Consider the following 23,007-nt stretch of genomic DNA (forward strand, 5'->3'; position numbering starts at 1 on the left):
CAACAGACTTCATACTTGCCCCTCTTTCCAAGACTCTTGCATTTACCTCCCTAACAACCCCATCCATAAAGAAATTAAACAACCATGGAGACATCACACATCCCTGCCGCAAACCTACATTCACTGAGAACCAATCACTTTCCTCTCTTCCTACACGTACACATGCCTTACATCCTCGATAAAAACTTTTCACTGCTTCTAACAACTTGCCTCCCACACCATATATTCTTAATACCTTCCACAGAGCATCTCTATCAACTCTATCATATGCCTTCTCCAGATCCATAAATGCTACATACAAATCCATTTGCTTTTCTAAGTATTCCTCACATACATTCTTCAAAGCAAACACCTGATCCACACATCCTCTACCACTTCTGAAACCACACTGCTCTTCCCCAATCTGATGCTCTGTAGATTGGGGAAGAGCAGTGTGGTTTCAGAAGTACTGCATTAGGCTCATAAGGCTAGGAAGGACTCCTGTGGCTGGAGATGAGTCGAGACAGATCCCTAAATGAGTCTCGCGGGAGGAGGAAGAAGAGGAAGAGGAAGAGGAAGAGGAGGATGAGGAGGAGGAAGACGTTGTTGGTCGCTTCCCCTCACGAAACCAGAGCAACCCGGAATTATTCCCTGAAACAACGCTTGGAAGGAGGCAGAAGTGATATTGTGACAGTGATTGTGTCAGCGTCGCGTCGCCTCGCCGCAGTGTATCGAGACAGACTTCTCCAGAACTTTTTAAAGGGGAAGTAAATGTTTATAGTTGTGTTACTGGAGTGATACTTTTCATGCATGGTGTTTTGACAAGAAAATAGTGAAGTTGGAGAAAAATGTAGCTTAGACATTGAAGCTTATTGATTCAGTGGTGAAATTGATGAGAACTGCTATTGACGTTTGTGCGAATAAATTGTACATTTCCTTTTCCATAGCCAGAGGTTGAACCATTATGTGACGTTCATTTTTTCATTCATTTCAAGCTAAAAGTTAGTTTTCTAAATTGTTTCTTACATTTTTCATATGCATATATATGTATGTGTGTGTGTGTGTGTGTGTGTGTGTGTGTGTGTGTGTGTATATATCTGTATATTATCCCTGGGGATAGGGGTGAAAGAATACTTCCCACGTATTCCTCGCGTGTCGTAGAAAGCGACTAGAGTGGACGGGAGCGGGGGGCCGGAAATCCTCCCCTCCTTGTATTAACTTTCTAAAATGGGACACAGAATATATATATATATATATATATATATATATATATATATATATATATATATATATATATATATATATATATATATATATATATATATATATATATACATATGTATATATATATATATATATATATATATGTATATATATATATATATATATATATATATATATATATATATATATATATATATATATATATATATATATATATATATATATATATATATATATATATATATATATATATATATATATAAAGTTAAGAGTAAATGTGAATGGGAGCAAGGTTATTAGGTACAGTAGGGTTGAGGGTCACGTCAATTGGGAGGTAAGTTTGAATGGAGAAAAACTGGAGGAAGTAAAGTGTTTTAGATATCTGGGAGTGGATCTGGCAGCGGTTGGAACCATGGAAGCGGAAGTGGATCATAGGGTAGGGGAGGGGGCGAAAATCCTGGGAGCCTTGAAGAATGTGTGGAAGTCGAGAACATTATCTCGGAAAGCAAAAATGTGTATGTTTGAAGGAATAGTGGTTCCAACAATGTTGTATGGTTGCGAGGCGTGGGCTATGGATAGAGTTGTGCGCAGGAGGATGGATGTGCTGGAAATGAGATGTTTAAGGACAATGTGTGGTGTGAGGTGGTTTGATCGAGTAAGTAACGTAAGGGTAAGAGAGATGTGTGGAAATAAAAAGAGCGTAGTTGAGAGAGGAGAAGTGGGTGTTTTGAAATGGTTTGGGCACATGGAGAGAATGAGTGACGAAAGATTGACCAAGAGGATATATGTGTCGGAGGTGGAGGGAACGAGGAGAAGAGGGAGACCAAATTGGAGGTGGAAAGATGAAGTGAAAAAGATTTTGTGTGATCGGGGCCTAAACATGCAGGAGGGTGAAAGGAGGGCAAGGAATAGAGTGAATTGGAGCGATGTGGTATACTGGTGTTGACGTGCTGTCGGTGGATTGAATCGGGGCGTGTGGGGCGTCTGGGGTAAACCATGGAAAGCTGTGTAGGTATGTATATTTGCGTGTGTGGACGTATGTATATACATGTGTATGGGGGTGGGTTGGGCCATTTCTTTCGTCTGTTTCCTTGCGCTACCTCGCAAACATGGGAGACAGCGAAAAAAAAAAAAAAAAAAAAAATATATATATATATATATATATATATATATATATATATATATATATATATATATATATATATATATATATATACCCTAGACAGAAGGTAGAAAAATATACCTCCCTAACTTGCGTATTCCCCTTGTGTCGTAGAAATCGGGTTGGGGAGGTGGGGACCGTTGGGTATATAATCTCCCCCTCTAGTATATCAATTTCTGAAGGAGGAAAGAGAAGTGTGAAGCGGGTAAATGGGTTGAAACATCTGTGTGAATGTTTTTTTTTTGTAACCAAGTTGAGAAGGAAGAAATAACTAGGATATTTGCGAAAAAAAAAACCTGGATATATTGGTTCATATTGAAAAACAGCTCAATGGTAAAAGCGAGGAATTGTTTGGAAACGTCATGGAGTAAAATCAAGGGTTGATAAGAGGAGAAGAGCTTAGGAAGAGAAGCATTACTCCTGAAGCAGGAGTTGTTGTAGTGTATAAAACTGTAAATTATATAATTATGTGAATAGAATTGAAATTGAATGGCCAAAGATGGGTGATTGATAATTATATATGCTTATGTACCTGTTCTTAAGAAGAAAGTTCATGAAAGGCAAGTGTTTATGGAGGATCTGATTGAGTCTGCACAAATTTTTGGTACACGAGATTTGGTATTAGCAATGGTTGATTTGAATGCAAAGGTTAGTAATGTGGTACTTGAGATTTTATCAGTGCGCATGTGGTATTCAGTGCTGAGAACGGAATAATGAAGTGCTTGTGCATTTGTGTGCCGAAAAAACACCGGTGATATACACAAGTATACGTGAGTAGATGATATCGTCAGCGGATATAATTAAATTGCTTATCAATTGACAGGCGTGAGAAAGACTTTAGGAAGTATATGTGCTGAGAGGGCATGTGGGATGTCTGATCACTATGTTGTGGAGGCGAAGGTGGAGTTTGTAGAGGCTTTCAGAAAAGAAGAGAGAATATTGGGTAGAAGAGAGTGGTGAGAGTTAGTGAGCTTGGAATGGAGATTTGTGTGAAGAAATACCCGGAGAGATTGAGTGTAGAATAGCAAAAGGTGAAAGCAAATGAAGTGAAGGGAGTGGGTGAGGAATGGAATGATTTTAGGGAAGCAGTGACGGCATTTGCAAGAGATGCATGTGGCATGAGAAAGGAGGGAGGGGAGCATATTTGAAAAGGTTTAGAATAGTTGGATGATAAAGATCAAGCTGTTAGTGAAAGGAAAAGAGAGGTGTTTGGATGGTACTTACAAGAAAGGGTTGCAGATGACTGGGAGAAGTACAATAAAAAAAGATTCGTTTAAGTGGAAGCTTCACGGGTTGAAAACGAGAGCAAATGAGAGCTGGGGTGAGAGAGTATCATTAAACTTTAAGGAGAAGAGAAAGATGTTTTGGAAGGAGGTAATTAGTGTGCGAAAGACAAGAGAACAAATTCGAAAATCGGTGACCAGGCTAAGGGGAAAGTGATTAAAGGTAGTGATAAAGTAAAGAGGAGAAAATATGAAAGTTTGTCGAATGTGTTTCATGATAGAATAGCAGTTGTAAGATGTTTTGGTCGGGATGGTGTGTGAAGGGAGAGTCAGGGAGAGTGGCTTAGTCAAGAGTAAAATGGTAGTGAAAGCTTTACGGAAGATGAAATACGTCAAGGCGGTGGAAATGGGTAGTATTGCTGTTGAATGTAAAAAGAAAAGGGATTATTGTGTTATTAACTCGTTGGTAAGGATATTCAATGAATGTATAGATCATGGTGAAGCCTCGGAGGATTGGCGGAATGCACGTGTAGTGCCGTTGTACAATGGTTAAGGGGAGAATGGTGAATGTTTGAACTACAGAAGCACACGGCTGCTAAGATTACCTGAAAAATTGTATGGGTGGATATTGATTGGGAGGATAATGGAATGTACATAGCATAAGAGTGGAGAGGAGCAGTGTGGTTTCAGAAGTGGGAGAGGTTGTGTGGATCAGGTGTTTACTTCGGAGAATGTGTGTGAAAGACACTTAGAAAAAGAGATGGGTTTGCATGTGGCACTTATGGATCTGAAGAATGCATGTGATTGAGATGCGCAGTGGAAGGTATTGACAATATACAGTGTGGGATGCAAGCTGCTACAAGTAGTGAGAGGTTTTGATCATGGATATAGGGCATGTGTACAAGTGGGAAGAGACGAAAGGGACTGGATCCCAGTGAAGGTCAGTCTGCGGCAGGGGTGTGTGATGACACGATGGTTTTTATATTTGTTTATGGCTAGAGTAGTTAGGGAGGTAAATACAAGAGTTTCGTAGCGAGAAGAGAGTATGCAGTGAGTTAGGGATGAGAGGACTTGAGAAGTGAGTCAGTTGTTGTTCGCCGATGATACACCGCTGGTGGCTGATTCGAGTGAGAAATTGTAGAAGTTGGTGAATGAGTTTGGAAAAGTGTATGAACATAAAAGGTTGAGAGTAAATGTATGTTCAGGCCCCGATCGCTCAAAATCTTTTTCACTGCATCCTTCCACCTCCAGTTTGGTCTCCAGCTTCTTGTTTTCTCCACATGTTCAAACCATTTGAAAACACCCTTCTCTGCTCCATCAACAACACTCATTTTATTCCAACACATCTCTCTTACCCTTTCATTACTCACTCGATCAAGCCACGTCACACAACACATTGTCCTAAGACATTTCAGTTCCAACACATCCACCCTCCTCCATACAACCCTATGTATAGCCCATGCCTCACAACCATATAACATTGTTGGAACTACGATTCCTTCAGACATGCCCATTTTTGCTCTTTCCACACATTCTTCATCGCTCGTGGCCGTAAAACCTAACAAACAACAACCCAGGGACTCACATCCACTTCCGTGGTTCCATCCGCTGCTAAGTCCACTCCTAGATATCTAAAACACTTCACTTTCTCCAGTTTTTCTCCATTCAAACTCCCATCCCAAATAACTTGTCTCTCAACCCTACTGATATCAGATTTTTTTTTACTCTTCCAAAAGAAGGAACAGCTGGTGGGATGTCTAATCAATATCTTGTGAAAATATAGGTTAAGACTTGTAGAGGTTTTCGAAAAGGGGGGGTTGCATGTCGAAGAAACGACAGTGGTGAGAGTAGGTGAGCATAGAAAGATGACTTGTAAAAAGAAATACCAAAAAACATAATGTGTACAAAGGCAGAGGAGAGCAAATGAAGTGGGAGGAGTGGGTGAGGAATGGGAGGTATTTAGGGAAGAAATGACTCAATGTGCAGGAGATATATGAGGCATGCGAAATGTGGGAAGTGGGTTGATTAAAAAGGGTAGTGAGTGGTTGGATGAAGAGGCAAAGTTCCTAGTGAGAAAGAAAAGAGAGGCGTTTCGACGGTACTTACAAGGAAGGATTGCAATTGATTTGGAGATGTATTAGAGAGTGCAGCAGGAGGTCAAGAGGGTTTAAAAGGAAGGCAAATGAGAGGTGGTTTGAGGAAGTATCATTAAACTTTAGGGAGAATAAAAAGATGTTTTGGTAAATGATTATCAAACCCACACACACATTTGGGTGACATTAAGATCAGCCTTTTCATTGGTGGGATGAGGTGTAAATCCTTTGCTTGGCAACGTTTTGTGTAGCATTTAGCGGGCGGAGCACCAGGTGGTCTGGCACAACACTTCGGCTGATTGTGGATGCAAACACAACTCGCTCATACAGACGCCTCCATCTCTGACTACGACCAAAGGTAAGGGAATATACCAAAGACTGCTCAACTAACTTTAAGGAATGTTGGAAGTACTAACCTTACCTTCTTATGAAATGCAAATGACATTGCAGCATATATGATCCCTGCCTCTTACGTTTAGGGAATTTGTATATTTCATATACAGGCTGGACTCTTTTGAAATGAGAGCTTCTTGAAAAACAATGCACAGAGTTCCATCACCAAACCATGTAAAGACTTCAGCAAAAGTGATTTTTCATCTCGGTGCAACATCTTAAAGAAGGAGCTCAGTAAAACCTCAGTAAAAACTAGAAAGCTACAATCCGGTAAGGCTTGTTTACCCATTGCATCTCAAATACGTATCTTCCTTGTATATCACGTGACTGTTCTACGTCCTCTGCTAATTCTTCATTCTTGTATCTCTCCTGACAATGTGATCATTACGCAACAGTGCGCTTGGGAACATCCTGCTACGTTTTACTGATTTTTTCAGTATATGTATATATAAAGTACCCTGGATCTTTCATTGATAAATCCCTTAAGTCAGCAAAGAAATCATTTTATAGAGTTGAGCCCAAACCTCCCATTGACACCAAGAATCTTTTAGTTCTCCCTTATGATATTAATTTCACTTTGCTTCCCATGTTGCTTAAATCCTTTAATGTAAATGTTGCCTTTAGCAACAATATTACTATAAAGAATATGTTAATCAGGAATTCACCAAACAATTCTGTTCGTTGCATCTATAAAGTGCCTTGTGGAAACTGTGATAAATTTTATGTTGGTAAGACTGGTAAGGATCTTTCTGTTAGACTTAAACAACATAAATGTAGTATAAGAACGGGACAAGAATCAAATGCCTTGCTTAATCATGTTAAAAACTACGATCATTGTATTGACTGGAGTAACGCCATCTCATTTAATAAGTCTAATTCTATTACCAAGAGAAATATCAGTGAATCTTCTATTATCAAATACACACAGAATTATAATCGTAATATTAGTAATGGTCTATACAAATTAGATAACTTTATTGTTAATAAGATTTGTAAAATGATAAGTTTATGAACGCTCGTTGTATGTTTTGGACAATCACATGTTTACCAAATGGCGTCCTAGCTTTATATCTTCGATGTATATCAACTGACTGTTATATTTCTCTTTTGTGTCTCCCCTGATGATGTGATTTTTACACGAAAGTGCATTTGTGAACTTTTCGAGTTTCATTTTCCCCGTGGACTCATAGGAATATATATATTTATAGATATATATGAAGATGAAAGCCGGCAAGGCAACAGGTTTGGATGGTACTGCAGTGGAATTCATTAAAAAAGGGGGTGACTGTATTATTGACTGGTTGGTAAGGTTATTTAATGCATGCATGACTCATGGTGAGGTCCCTGAGGATTGGCGGAATGCGTGCATAGTGCCATTGTACAAAGGCAAAGGGGATAAGAGTGAGTGCTCAAATTACAGACGTATAAGTTTGTTGAGTATTCCTGGTAAATTATATGGGAGGGTATTGATTGAGAGGGTAAAGGCATGTACAGAGCATCAGATTGGGGAAGAGCAGTGTGGTTTCAGAAGTGGTAGAGGATGTGTGGATCAGGTGTTTGCTTTGAAGAATGTATGTGAGAAATACTTAGAAAAGCAAATGGATTTGTATATAGAATTTATGGATCTGGAGAAGGCATATGATAGAGTTGATAGAGATGCTTTGTGGAAGGTATTAAGAATATATGGTGTGGGAGGAAAGTTGTTAGAAGCAGTGAAAAGTTTTTATCGAGGATGTAAGGCATGTGTACGTGTAGGAAGAGAGGAAAGTGATTGTTTCTCAGTGAATGTAGGTTTGCGGCAGGGGTGTGTGATGTCTCCATGGTTGTTTAATTTGTTTATGGATGGGGTTGTTAGGGAGGTGAAGGCAAGAGTTTTGGAAAGAGGGGCAAGTATGAAGTCTGTTGGGGATGAGAGAGCTTGGGAAGTGAGTAAGTTGTTGTTCGCTGATGATACAGCGCTGGTGGCTGATTCATGTGAGAAACTGCAGAAGCTGGTGACGGAGTTTGGTAAAGTGTGTGAAAGAAGAAAGTTAAGAGTAAATGTGAATAAGAGCAAGGTAATTAGGCACAGTAGGGTTGAGGGTCAAGTCAATTGGGAGGTAAGTTTGAATGGAGAAAGACTGGAGGAGTTAAAGTGTTTTAGATATCTGGGAGTGGATCTGGCAGCGGATGGAACCATGGAAGCGGAAGTGGATCATAGGGTGGGGGAGGGGGCGAAAATCCTGGGAGCCTTGAAGAATGTGTGGAAGTCGGAAAGCAAAAATGGGTATGTTTGAAGGAATAGTGGTTCCAACAATGTTGTATGGTTGCGAGGAGTGGGCTATGGATAGAGTTGTGCGCAGGAGGATGGATGTGCTGGAAATGAGATGTTTGAGGACAATGTGTGGTGTGAGGTGGTTTGATCGAGTAAGTAACGTAAGGGTAAGAGAGATGTGTGGAAATGAAAAGAGCGTGGTTGAGAGAGCAGAAGAGGGTGCTTTGAAATGGTTTGGGCACATGGAGAGAATGAGTGAAGAAAGATTGACCAAGAGGATACATGTGTCTGAGGTGGAGGGAACGAGGAGAATTGGGAGACCAAATTGGAGGTGGAAAGATGTAGTGAAAAAGATTTTGTGTGATCGGGGCCTGAACATGCAGGAGGGTGAAAGGAGGGCAAGGAATAGAGTGAATTGGATCGATGTGGTATACCGGGGTTGACGTGCTGTCAGTGGATTGAATCAGGGCATGTGAAGCGTCTGGGGTAAACCATGGAAAGCTGTGTAGTTATGTATATTTGCGTGTGTGGACGTATGTATACACATGTGTATGGGGGTGTGTTGGGTCATTTCTTTCGTCTGTTTCCTTGCGCTACCTCGCAAACGCGGGAGACAGCGACAAAGCAAAAAAAAAAAAGAAATATATATATATATATATATATATATATATATATATATATATATATATATATATATATATATATATATATATATATATATATATATTATCCCTGGGGATAGGGGAGAAAGAATACTTCCCACGTATTCCCTGCGTGTCGTAGAAGGCGACTAAAAGGGGAGGGAGCGGGGGGCTGGAAATCCTCCCCTCTCACTTTTTTTTTTGATTTTCCAAAAGAGGGAACAGAGAAGGGGCCCAGGTGAGGATATTCCCTCAAGGGCCCAGTCCTCTGTTCTCAACGCTACCTCGCTAATGCTGGAAATGGCGAATAGTATGAAAGAAAAAGAAAGAATATATATATATATATATATATATATATATATATATATATATATATATATATATATATATATATATATATTCCTATGAGTCCACGGGGAAAATGAAACCCGTGGACTCATAAGAATATCTTGATTACTCGCAAAATTGTGATCCTTTCCAATATATATATATATATATATATATATATATATATATATATATATATATATATATATATATATATATATATATATATATATATATATATATATATATATATATATATATATATATAATAATATATATATATATATATATATATATATATAATAATATATATTATATATATATATATATATATATATATATATATATATATATATATATATATATATATATATATATATATATATATATATATATATATATACATAATAATATATATATATATATATATATATATATATATATATATATATATATATATATATATATATATATATATATATATATATATATATATATATATATATATATATATATATACATAATAATATATATATATATATATATATATATATATATATATATATATATATATATATATATATATATATATATATATATATATATATATATATATATATATATATTATTAACCTATTTCACTTTGTCGCTGTTTCCCGTGTTAGCGAGGTAACACAGGGAAACAAACTAAAGAATGGCCCAACCCACCCACTGTACATGTATAAACATACAGGTCCACATACGCAAATAAACATACCTATACATCTGACGTATGCATATATATACACACACAGGCTTATACATATGCACATATGTACATAATCATACTGTCTGCCTTAATTCATACCCATCGCCACCCCGCCACATATGAAATAACAACCCCCTCCCCCCGCATGTGCGCGAGGTAGCGCTAGGAAAAGACATCAATGGCCACATTCGTTCACACTCAGTCACACCGAAACCACAGCTCCCATTCCACATCCAGGCACCACAGAACTCTCCATGGTTTATCCCACACGTTTCACATGCTCTGATTCACTAAATTGACAGAAGGTCGACGCCGGTATAACACAACCCTCCAATTCACTGTATTCCCTCCACGCCTCTCACCCTCTTGCATGTTCAGGTCCGATCACTCAGAATTTTTTTCACTCCATGTATCCACCTCCAATTGGGGCTCTCAATTCTCGTTCCCTCCACCTCTGACAGATATTCCTCACTAATTCTCTCCATATGACCAAACCATTTCAAAACACCCACTTCTGCTCTCTCAACCACACTCTTTTTATTACCACACATCTCTCTTACCCTATTATCACTACTCGATCAAATCACCTCACACCACATATTGTCCTCAAGCATCTCATTTCCAGCATATCCACCCTTACTTCGCACAACTCTATCTATAGCCCACGCCTCGCAACCATATAGTATTGTTGGAACCGCTATTCCTACAAACATACCCATTTTTGCTTTCCGAGATAATGTCCTCGACTTCCACACATTCTCCAACGCTCCCAGAACTTTCGCCCCCTCCCCCATCCTATGATTTACTTCCGCTTCCATGGTTCCATCCGCTGCCAGATCCACTCCCAGATATCTAAAACGCTTCACTTCCTCCAGGTTTTCTCCTTTCAAACTTACCTTCCAATTGACTTGTCCCTCAACCCTACTGTGCCTAATAACCTTCTTCTAATTCACATTAACTCTCAGCATTCTTCTTTCACACACTTTACCAACTCAGTCACCAGCTTCTGCAGGTTCTCACATGAATCAGCCACCAGCGATGTATCATCAATGAACAAAAATTGAAACTTCCAAAGCTCTCTCATCCACAACAGACTGCATACGTGCACCTCTTTCCAAAACACTTGCATTCACCACCCTAACATCCCCATCCATAAATAAATTAAACAACCATGGAGACATCACACACCCCTGCTGCAAACCAACATTCACTGAGAACTAATCACTTTTCTCTCTTGCTACACGTACACATGCCTTATATCATCGGTAAAAACTTTTCACTGCTTCTAACAACTTGCCTCCCACAACATATATTATTGATACCTTCCACAGAGCATCTCTATCAACTCTATCATATCCTTTCTCCAGATCCATAAATGCTACATATAAATCCATCTGCTTCTCTAAGTATTTCTCACATACATTCTTCAAAGCAAACACCTGATCCACATATCCTCTACCATTTCTGAAACCACACTGCTCTTCCCCAACCTGATGCTCTGTACATGCCTTCACCCTCTCAATAAATCCCACATAATTTCACAGGAATACTCGACAGACTTATACCTCTTTAATTACAGCACTAACTCTTATCCACTTTGCCTTTGTATAATGGCACTATGCAAGCATTCCGCCAATTCTCACGCTCCTCACCTCACCTCACATACATTAAATAACCTTACTAACCAGTCAACAATACAGTCACCCCCTTTTTTAATAAATTCCACTGCAATACCATCTAAACCCGCTGCCTTGCCGGCTTTCATCTTCCGCAAAGCTTTTAGTACCTCTTCTCAGTTTACCAAATCATTCTCCCTAACCTTCTCCCATTGCACATCACCTCAACCAAAACACCCTATGTTTGCCACTCTATCATCCAACACATTCAACAAACCTTCCAAACTCCCACTCCATCTCCTTCTCACATGACCACTACTTGTTATTACCTCCCCGTTAGCCCCCTTCACTGAAGTTCCCATTTGTTCCCTTATCTTATGCACTTTATTTACCTCCTTCCAAAACATCGTTTTATTCTTCCTAAAATTTAATGATACTCTCTCACCCCAATTCTCATTTGCCCTCTTTTTCACCTCCTGCTCCATTCTCTTGATCTCCTGCATCTTTCTTTTTTACATCTCCCAGTCATTTGCATAATTTTTTCCTTGCAAACAACTTCCAAATGCCTCTCTCTTCTCTTTCATTAATAATCTTACTTCTTCATCCCACCACTCACTACCCTTTCTAATCTGCCCACCTCCTACGCTTTTCATGCCATAAGCATCTTTTGTGCAAACCATCACTACTTTCCTAAATACATCCCATTCCTTCCCCACTCCCCTTACCTCCTTTGTTCTTACCTTTTTCCATTCTGTACTCAGTCTTCCTCACACAAGTCTCCTTCCCAAGCTCACTTACTCTCACCACTCTCTTCAACCCATCATTCTCTTTTCTTTTCTAAAAACCTCTACAAATCTTAACCTTCGCATCCACAAGATGATGATCAGACATCCCTCCAGTGTCACCTTTCAACACAATTACATCTAAAAGTCTCTCCTTCGCATGCCTATCAATAAATATGTAATCCAATAACGCTGTCTGGCCATCTCTCCTACTTTCATACGTGTACTTTTGTATCTCTCTCTTTTTAAACAAGGTATTCCAAATCACCATTCCTTTTTCTACGCATAAATCTACAAGCTTTTCACCATTTTCATTTACAACACTGAACACCCCATGTACACCAATTATTCCCTCAACTGCCACATTACTCACCTTTACATTCAAAACGCCAATCACTATAACCCGGTTTCGTGCATCAAACCCACTAACACACTCACTCAGCTGTTCCCAAAACAATTGCCTCTCATGATCTGTCTACAGATGCTAAGGTGCTTATGCACCAATAATCACCCATCTCTCACTATCCACTTTCAGTTTTAACCATATCAATCTAGATTTTATTTTATTACACTCTATCACATACTCCCACCACTCCTGTTTCAGGAGTAGTGGTATTCCTTCTCTTGCTCTTGTTCTCTCAATAACCTTTGACTTTACTCCCAAGACATTCCCAGACCACTCTTCCTATTCATCCTTGAGCTTCGTTTCACTCAGAGCCAAAACATCAAGTTCCTTTCCTCAAACATAATACCTATCTTTCATTTTTTCTCATCTTGGTTACATCTACACATATTTAGACACCCCAATCTGAGCCTTTGAGGAGGATGAGCACTCCCCATGTGGCTCCTTCTTCTGCTTTCCCTATTAGAAAGTTAGAATTCAAGGAGGAGAGAGTTCCAGACCCCCGCTCCCGTGCCTTTAGTCGCCTTTACGACACGTGAGGAGTGCGTGGGAAGTATTCTTTCTCCTCTATCCCCAGGGATATGTGTGTATATATATATATATATATATATATATATATATATATATATATATATATATATATATATATATATATATATATATATATATATATGAGTGTGATCGCACTGATGATCTAGGCTGGAGGGCAATCAGTGAACAGTTATACTGTATTTTGCTAAAATGGTTTTGTTTTTTATATGAAAAAGTGTCTGATTTCGTGGCTCCTGTGACCTCATATGTTATTGACTGGTTAATGTCTGTTGTGGATGTGATAACCTCAGATAAATAAAGATAATAATACTAAAGGATCCATTGCAACACAAACCTCGCCAGGTGGTGGAGTGTCCCGCAGTGTATCGATACAGACTTCCCCAGAAATTTTTTAAAGGGGAAGTAAATGTTTATAGTTGTGTTACTGGAGTGATAGTTTTCATACATGGTGTTTTGACAAGAAAATAGTGAAATTGGAAAAAAAAAATGTAGCTTAGACATTGAAGCTTATTCATACAGTGGTTAAATTGATGAGAACTACTATTGACGTTTGTGTAAATAAATTATACATTTCCCTTTTCCATAGCCAGAGGTTGAACCATTATGTGACATTCATTTTCTCATTTCATTTCAAGCTAGAAGTTTCAGTTTTCTAAATTATTTCTTACTTTTTTCATATGTATATATAAGTATATGTGTGTGTGTGTGTATATGTGCGTGTGTATGTGTATGTATATATATATATATATATATATATATATATATATATATATATATATATATATATATATATATATATATATATATATATATATATATATACATATATATATATATATATATATATATATATATATATATATATATATATATATATATATATATATATATATATATATATATATATATATATATATATATATATATATATATATATATATATATATATATATATATATATATATATATATATATATATATATATATGTATATATATATATATATATATATATATATATATATATACATATATATATTATGCCTGGGGATAGGGGTGAAAGAAAATTTCCCACGCATTCCACGCGTGTCGTAGAAAGCGACTAGAGGGGACGGGAGCGGGGGGCCAGAAATCCTCCCCTCCTTGTATTTTTTTTTTTTTAACTTTCAAAAATGGGAAACAGAAGAAGGAGTCACGCGGGGAGTGCTCATCCTCCTCGAAGGCTCAGAATGGGGTGTCTAAATTTGTGTGGATGTAACCAAGATGTGAAAAAAGGAGAGATAGATAGTATGTTTGAGGAAAAGAACCTGGATGTTTTGGCTCTGGGTGAAACGGAGGTCAAGGGTAAAGGGGAAGAGTGGTTTGGGAATGTCTTGGGAGTAAAGTCAGGGGTTATTGAGAGGACAACAGCAAGGGAAGGAGTAGCAGTACTCCTGAAACAGGAGTTGTGGGAGTATGTGATAGAATGTAAGAAAGTAAATTCTCGATTAATATGGGTAAAACTGAAAGTTGATGGAGAGAGATGGGTGATTATTGGTGCATATGCACCTGGGCATGAGAAGAAAGATCATGAGAGTCAAGTGTTTTGGGAGCAGAAGAATGAGTGTGTTAGTGGTTTTGATGAACGAGACCGGGTTATAGTGATGGGTGATTTGAATGCAAAGGTGAGTAATGTGGCAGTTGAGGGAATAATTGGTATACATGGGGTGTTCAGTGTTGTAAATGGAAATGGTGAAGAACTTGTAGATTTATGTGCTGAAAAAGGACTGGTGACTGGGAATACCTGGTTTAAAAAGCGAGATATACATAAGTATATGTGTGAAAGTAGGAGAGATGGCCAGAGAGCGTTATTGGATTACGTGTTAATTGACAGGCGCGCGAAAGAGAAACTTTTGGATGTTAATGTGCTGAGAGGTGCAACTGGAGGGATGTCTGATCATTATCTTGTGAAGGCTAAGGTGAATATTTGTATGGGTTTTCAGAAAAGAAGAGTGAATGTTTGGGTGAAGAGGGTGGTGAGAGTAAGTGAGCTTGAGAAGGAGACTTGTGTGAGGAAGCACCATGAGAGACTGAGTACAGAATGGAAAAAGGTAAGAACAATGGAAGTAAAGGGAGTGGGGGAGGAATGGGATGTATTTAGGGAATCAGTGATGGATTGCGCAAAAGATGCTTGTGGCATCAGAAGAGTGGGAGGTGGGTTGATTGGAAAGGGTAGTGAGTGGTGGGATGAAGAAGTAAGATTATTAGTGAAAGAGAAGAGAGAGGCATTTGGATGATTTTTGCAGGGAAAAAATGCAATTGAGTGGGAGATGTATAAAGGAAAGAGACAGGAGGTCAAGAGAAAGGTGCAAGAGGTGAAAAAGAGGGCAAATGAGAGTTGGGGTGAGAGAGTATCATTAAATTTTAGGGAGAATAAAAAGATGTTCTGGAAGGAGGTAAATAAAGTGCGTAAGACAAGGGAGCAAATAGGAACTTCAGTGTAGGGCGCAGATGGGGATGTGATAACAAGTAGTGGTGATGTGAGAAGGATATGGAGTGAGTATTTTGAAGGTTTGTTGAATGTGTTTGATGATAGAGTGGCAGATATAGGGTGTTTTGGTCGAGGTGGTGTGCAAAGTTCGAGGGTTAGGGAAAATGATTTGGTAAACAGAGAAGAGGTAGTAAAATCTTTGCGGAAGATGAAAGCCGGCAAGGCAGCAAGTTTGGATGGTATTGCAGTGGAATTTATTAAAAAAGGGGGTGACTGTATTATTGACTGGTTGGTAAGGTTATTTAATGTATGTAGGACTCATGGTGAGGTGCCTGAGGATTGGGGGAATGCGTGCATAGTGCCATTGTACAAAGGCAAAGGGGATAAGAGTGAGTGCTCAAATTACAGAGGTATAAGTTTGTTGAGTATTCCTGGTAGATTATATGGGAATATATTGATTGAGAGGGTGAAAGCATGTACAGAGCATCAGATTGGGGAAGAGCAGTGTGGTTTGAGAAGTGGTAGAGGATGTTTGGATCAGGTGTTTGCTTTGAAGAATGTATGTGAGAAATACTTAGAAAATCAAATGGATTTGTATGTAGCATTTATGGATCTGGAGAAGGCATATGATAGAGTTGATAGAGATGCTCTGTAGAAGGTATCAAGAATATATTGTGTGGGAGGCAAGTTGTTAGAAACAGTGAAAAGTTTTTATCGAGGATGTAAGGCAGGCGTACGTGTTGGAAGAGAGGAAAGTGATGTGTTCTCAGTGAATGTAGGTTTGCGGCAGGGGTGTGTGATGTCTCCATGGTTGTTTAATTTGTTTATGCATGGGGTTGTTAGGGAGGTGAATGCAAGAGTTTTGGAAAGAGTTGCAAGTATGAAGTCTGTTGGAGATGAGAGAGCTTGGGAAGTGAGTCAGTTGTTGTTCGCTGATGATACAGCGCTGGTGGCTGATTCATATGAGAAACTGCAGAAGGTGGTGACTGAGTTTGATAAAGTGTGTGGAAGAAGAAAGTTAAGAGTAAATGTGAATGAGAGCAAGGTAATTAGGTACAGTAGGGTTGAGGGTCAAGTCAATTGGGAGGTAAGTTTGAATGGAGAAAAAATGGAGGACGTAAAGTGTATTAGATATCTGGGAGTGGATCTGGCAGCGGATGGAACCATGGAAGTGGAAGTGGATCATAGGGGGGGGAGGGGGTGAGAATCCTGGGAGCCTTGAAGAATGTGTGGAAGTCGAGAACATTATCTCGAAAAGCAAAAATGAGTATTTTTGAAGGAATAGTGGTTCCAACAATGTTGTATGGTTGCTAGGCGTGGGCTATGGATAGAGTTGTGCGCAGGAGGATGGATGTGCTGGAAGTGAGATGTTTGAGGACAATGTGTGGTGTGAGGTGGTTTGATCGAGTTATTAACCTAAGGGTAAGAGAGATGTGTGGAAATAAAAAGAGCGTGGTTGAGAGAGCATAAGAGGGTGTTTTGAAATGGTTTGGGCACATGGAGAGAATGAGTGAGGAAAGATTGACGAAGAGGATATGTGCTTCGGAGGTGGAGGGAACGAGGAGAAGTGGGAGACCAAATTGGAGTTGAAAATATGGAGTGAAAAAGATTTTGCGTGATCGGGGCCTGAACATGCAGGAGGGTGAAAGGAGGGCAAGGAATAGAGTGAATTGGATCGATGTGGTATACCGGGATTGACGTGCTGTCAGTGGATTGAATCAGGGCATGTGAAGCGTCTGGGGTAAACCATGGAAATTTGTGTGGGGCCTGGATGTGGAAGGGGAGCTGTGGTTTCGGGCATTACTGCATGACAGCTAGAGACTGAGTGTGAACGAATGGGGCCTTTGTTGTCTTTTCCTAGCGCTACCTCGCACACAAGAGGGGGAGGGGGATGGTATTCCATGTGTGGCGAGGTGCCGAAGGAATGAATAAAGGCAGAAAGTGTGAATTGTGTGCATGGGTATATATGTATGTGTCTGTGTGTGTATATATATGTGTACATCCACATATCCTCTACCACTTCTGAAACCACACTGCTCTTCCCCAATCTGATGCTCTGTACATGCCTTCACCGTCTCAATCAATACCCTCCCATATAATTTAACAGGAATACTCAACAAACTTATACCTCTGTAATTTGAGCACTCACTCTTATCCCCTTTGCCTTTGTACAATGGCACCACGCACGCATTCCGCCAATCTTCAGTCATCACACCATGAGGCATACATACATTAAATAACCTTACCAACCAGTCAATAATACAGTCACCCCATTTTATAATAAATTCCACTGCAATACCATCCAAACCTGCTACCTTGCCGGCTTTCATCTTCCGCAAAGCTTTTACTACCTCTTCTCTGTTTACCAAATCATTTTCCCTAACCCTCTCACTTTGCACACCACCTCGACCAAAACACCCTATATCTGCCACTCTATCATCAAACGCATTCAATAAACCTTCAAAATACTCACTCCATCTCCTTCTCACATCACCACTAATTGTTATCACCTCCCCATCTGCGCCCTTCACTGAAGTTCCCATTTGCTCCCTTGTCTTACGCACTTTATTTACCTCCTTCCAGAACATCTTTTTATTTTCCCTAAAATTTAATGATATTCTCTCACCCCAACTCTCACTTGCCCTCTTTTTCACCTCTTGCACCTTTTTCTTGACCTCTCGTCTCTTTCTTTTATACATCTCCCACTCAATTGCATTTTTTCCATGCAAAAATCGTCCAAATGCCTCTCTCTTCTCTTTCACTGATAATCTTACTTCCTCATCCCACCACTCGCTACCCTTTCTAATCAACCCACCTCCCACTCTTCTCATGCCACAAGCATCTTTTGCGCAATCCATAACTGATTCCCTAAATACATCCCATTCCTCCTCCACTCCCCTTACTTCCATTGTTCTCACCTTTTTCCATTCTGTCCTCAGTCTCTCCTGGTAGTTCCTCACAAATGTCTCCTTCCCAAGCTCACTTACTCTCACCACCCTCTTCAACCCAACATTCACTCTTCTTTTCTGAAAACCCATACAAATCTTCACCTTAGTCTCCACAAGATAATGATCAGACATCCCTCCAGTTGCACCTCTCAGCACATTAACATCCAAAAGTCTCTCTTTCGCGCGCCTGTCAATTAACACGTAATCCAATAACGCTCTCTGGCTATCTCTCCTACTTACATACGTATACTTATATGTATCTCGTTTTCTAAACCAGGTATTCCCAATCATCAGTCCTTTTTCAGCACATAAATCTACAAGCTCGTCACCAATTCCATTTACAGCACTGAACACACCATGTATACCAATTATTCCCTCAACTGCCACATTACTCACCTTTTCATTCAAATCACCCATCACTATAACCCGGTCTCGTGCATCAAAACCACTAACACACTCATTCAGCTGCTCCCAAAACACTTGCCTCTCATGATCTTTCTTCTCATGCCCAGGTGCATATGCACCAATACTCACCCATCTCTCTCCATCAACTTTCAGTTTTACCCATATTAATCGAGAATTTACTTTCTTACATATTACATGTGATATATATATATATATATATATATATATATATATATATATATATATATATATATATATATATATATATATATATATATATATATATATATATATATATATATATATATATATATATATATATATATATATATATATACATATATATATATATATATATATATATATATATATTAAATTTTAGGGAGAATAAAAAGATGTTCTGGAAGGAGGTAAATAAAGTGCGTAAGACAAGGGAGCAAATGGGAACTTCAGTGAAGGGCGCAAATGGGGAGGTGATAACAAGTAGTGGTGATGTGAGAAGGAGATGGAGTGAGTATGTTGAAGGTTTGTTGAATGTGTTTGATGATCGAGTGGCAGATATAGGGTGTTTTGGTCGAGGTGGTGTGCAAAGTGAGAGGGTTAGGGACAATGATTTGGTAAACAGAGAAGAGGTAGTGAAAGCTTTGCGGAAGATGAAAGCCGGCAAGGCAGCAGCTTTGGATGGTATTGCAGTGGAATTTATTAAAAAAGGGTGTGACTGTATTGTTGACTGGTTGGTAAGGTTATTTAATGTATGTATGACTCATGGTGAGGTGCCTGAGGATTGGCGGAATGCGTGCATAGTGCCATTGTACAAAGGCAAAGGGGATAAGAGTGAGTGCTCAAATTACAGAGGTATAAGTTTGTTGAGTATTCCTGGTAAATTATATGGGAGGGTATTGATTGAGAGGGTGAAGGCATGTACAGAGCATCAGATTGGGGAAGAGCAGTGTGGTTTCAGAAGTGGTAGAGGATGTGTGGATCAGGTGTTTCTTTGAAGAATGTATGTGAGAAATACTTAGAAAAGCAAATGGATTTGTATGTAGCATTTATGGATCTGGAGAAGGCAAATGATAGAGTTGATAGAGATGCTCTGTGGAAGGTATTAAGAATATATGGTGTGGGAGGAAAGTTGTTAGAAGCAGTGAAAAGTTTTTATCGAGGATGTAAGGCATGTGTACGTGTAGGAAGAGAGGAAAGTGATTGGTTCTCAGTGAATGTAGGTTTGCGGCAGGGGTGTGTGATGCCTCCATGGTTGTTTAATTTGTTTATGGATGGGGTTGTTAGGGAGGTAAATGCAAGAGTTTTGGAAAGAGGGGCAATTATGAAGTCTGTTGGGGATGAGAGAGCTTGGGAAGTGAGTCAGTTGTTGTTCGCTGATGATACAGCGCTGGTGGCTGATTCATGTGAGAAACTGCAGAAGCTGGTGACTGAGTTTGGTAAAGTGTGTGGAAGAAGAGAGTTAAGAGTAAATGTGAATAAGAGCAAGGTTATTAGGTGCAGTAGGGTTGAGGGTCAAGTCAATTGGGAGGTGAGTTTGAATGGAGAAAAACTGGAGGAGGTGAAGTGTTTTAGATATCTGGGAGTGGATCTGGCAGCGGATGGAACCATGGAAGCGGAAGTGGATCATAGGGTGGGGGAGGGGGCGAAAATTCCGGGGGCCTTGAAGAATGTGTGGAAGTCGAGAACATTATCTTGGAAAGCAAAAATGGGTATGTTTGAAGGAATAGTGGTTCCAACAATGTTGTATGGTTGTGAGGCTTGGGCTATGGATAGAGTTGTGCGCAGGAGGATGGATGTGCTGGAAATGAGATGTTTGAGGACAATGTGTGGTGTGAGGTGGTTTGATCGAGTGAGTAACGTAAGGGTAAGAGATATGTGTGGAAATAATAAGAGAGTGGTTGAGAGAGCAGAAGAGGGTGTTTTGAAGTGGTTTGGGCACATGGAGAGAATGAGTGAGGAAAGATTTACCAAGAGGATATATGTGTCGGAGGTGGAGGGAACGAGGAGAAGAGGGAGACCAAATTGGAGGTGGAAAGATAGAGTGAAAAAGATTTTGTGTGATCGGGGCCTGAACATGCAGGAGGGTGGAAGGAGGGCAAGGAATAGAGTGAATTGGAGCGATGTGGTATACCGGGGTTGACGTGCTGTCAGTGGATTGAATCAAGGCATGTGAAGCGTCTGGGGTAAACCAATGAAAGCTGTGTAGGTATGTATATTTGCGTGTGTGGACGTATGTATATACATGTGTATGGGGGGGGGTTGGGCCATTTCTTTCGTCTGTTTCCTTGCGCTACCTCGCAAACGCGGGAGACAGCGACAAAGTATAATAAAAAAAAAATAATATATATATATATATATATATATATATATATATATATATATATATATATATATATATATATATATATATATATATATGTGTGTGTGTGTGTGTGTTTTGTTTTTTCTTTCCCAAAGAAGGAACAGAGAAGGGGGCCAGATGAGGATATTCCCTCAAAGTCCCAATCCTCTGTTCTAAGCTCCTTGCTAACGCGGAAAATGGCGAATAGTATGAAAAAAAGAATATATATATATATATATGTATATATATATATATATATATATATATATATATATATATATATATATATATATATATATATATATATATATATATATATATATATACATATATATATATATATATATATATATATATATATATATATATATTGGAAAGTATCACAATTTTGCGCGTAATCAAGATATTCTTATGAATCCGCGGGGAAAATGAACTACGAAAAGTTCACAAGTTCAAAAGTTCAAAAGTTCACTTTCGTATAATAATCACATCATCAGGGAAGACACAAGAGAGAAATATAACAGTCAGCTGTTATACATCGATGAGACGAAGCTAGGACGCCATTTGGTAAACATGTGATTGTCCAAAACATACAACGAGCGTTCATAAACTTATCATTTTACAAATCTTATCTACAATAAAGTTATCTAATTTGTACAGACCATCACTAATATTAAGATTATAATTCTTTGTGCATTTAACAATAGAAGATTGAATGATATTTCTCTTTGTAATTGAGTTAGAGTTAACAACTGAGATGGCAATACTCCAGTCAATACAATTATCATAGTTTTTAACATGATTAAACAAGGCATTTGATTCTTGTCCCGTTCTTATACTATATTTATGTTGCTTAAGTCTAACAGAAAGATCCTTACCAGTCTGACCAACATAAAATTTATCCCAGTTTCCACAAGGAACTTTATAGATGCATCAAGAGAATTTTCTGGTGAATTCCTGATTAAGATATCCATTATAGTATTATATATATATATATATTCATATATATATATATATATATATATATATATATATATATATATATATATATATATATATATATATATATATATATATATATATATTTCCGCGTTAACGAGGTAGCGCAAGGAAACAGACGAAAGAATGGCCCAACCCACCCACATACAAATATATATACATACACGTCCACACACGCAAATATACATAACCTATACATCTAAATGTATACATATATATACAAACACAGACATATACATATAAAGACATGTACATAATTCATACTGTCTGCCTTTATTTATTCCCATCGCCACCTCGCCACACATGGAATAACAACCCCCTCCCCCTTCATGTGTGCGAGGTATCGCTAGGAGAGGACAACAAAATCCCCATTCGTTCACACTCAGCCTCTAGCTGTCGTGTACTAATGCACCGAAACCACAGCTCCCTTTCCATTTCCAGACCCC

Source organism: Panulirus ornatus, chromosome 5, assembly GCF_036320965.1.
Source record: "Panulirus ornatus isolate Po-2019 chromosome 5, ASM3632096v1, whole genome shotgun sequence".
NCBI classification, from domain to species: Eukaryota; Metazoa; Arthropoda; class Malacostraca; order Decapoda; family Palinuridae; genus Panulirus; species Panulirus ornatus.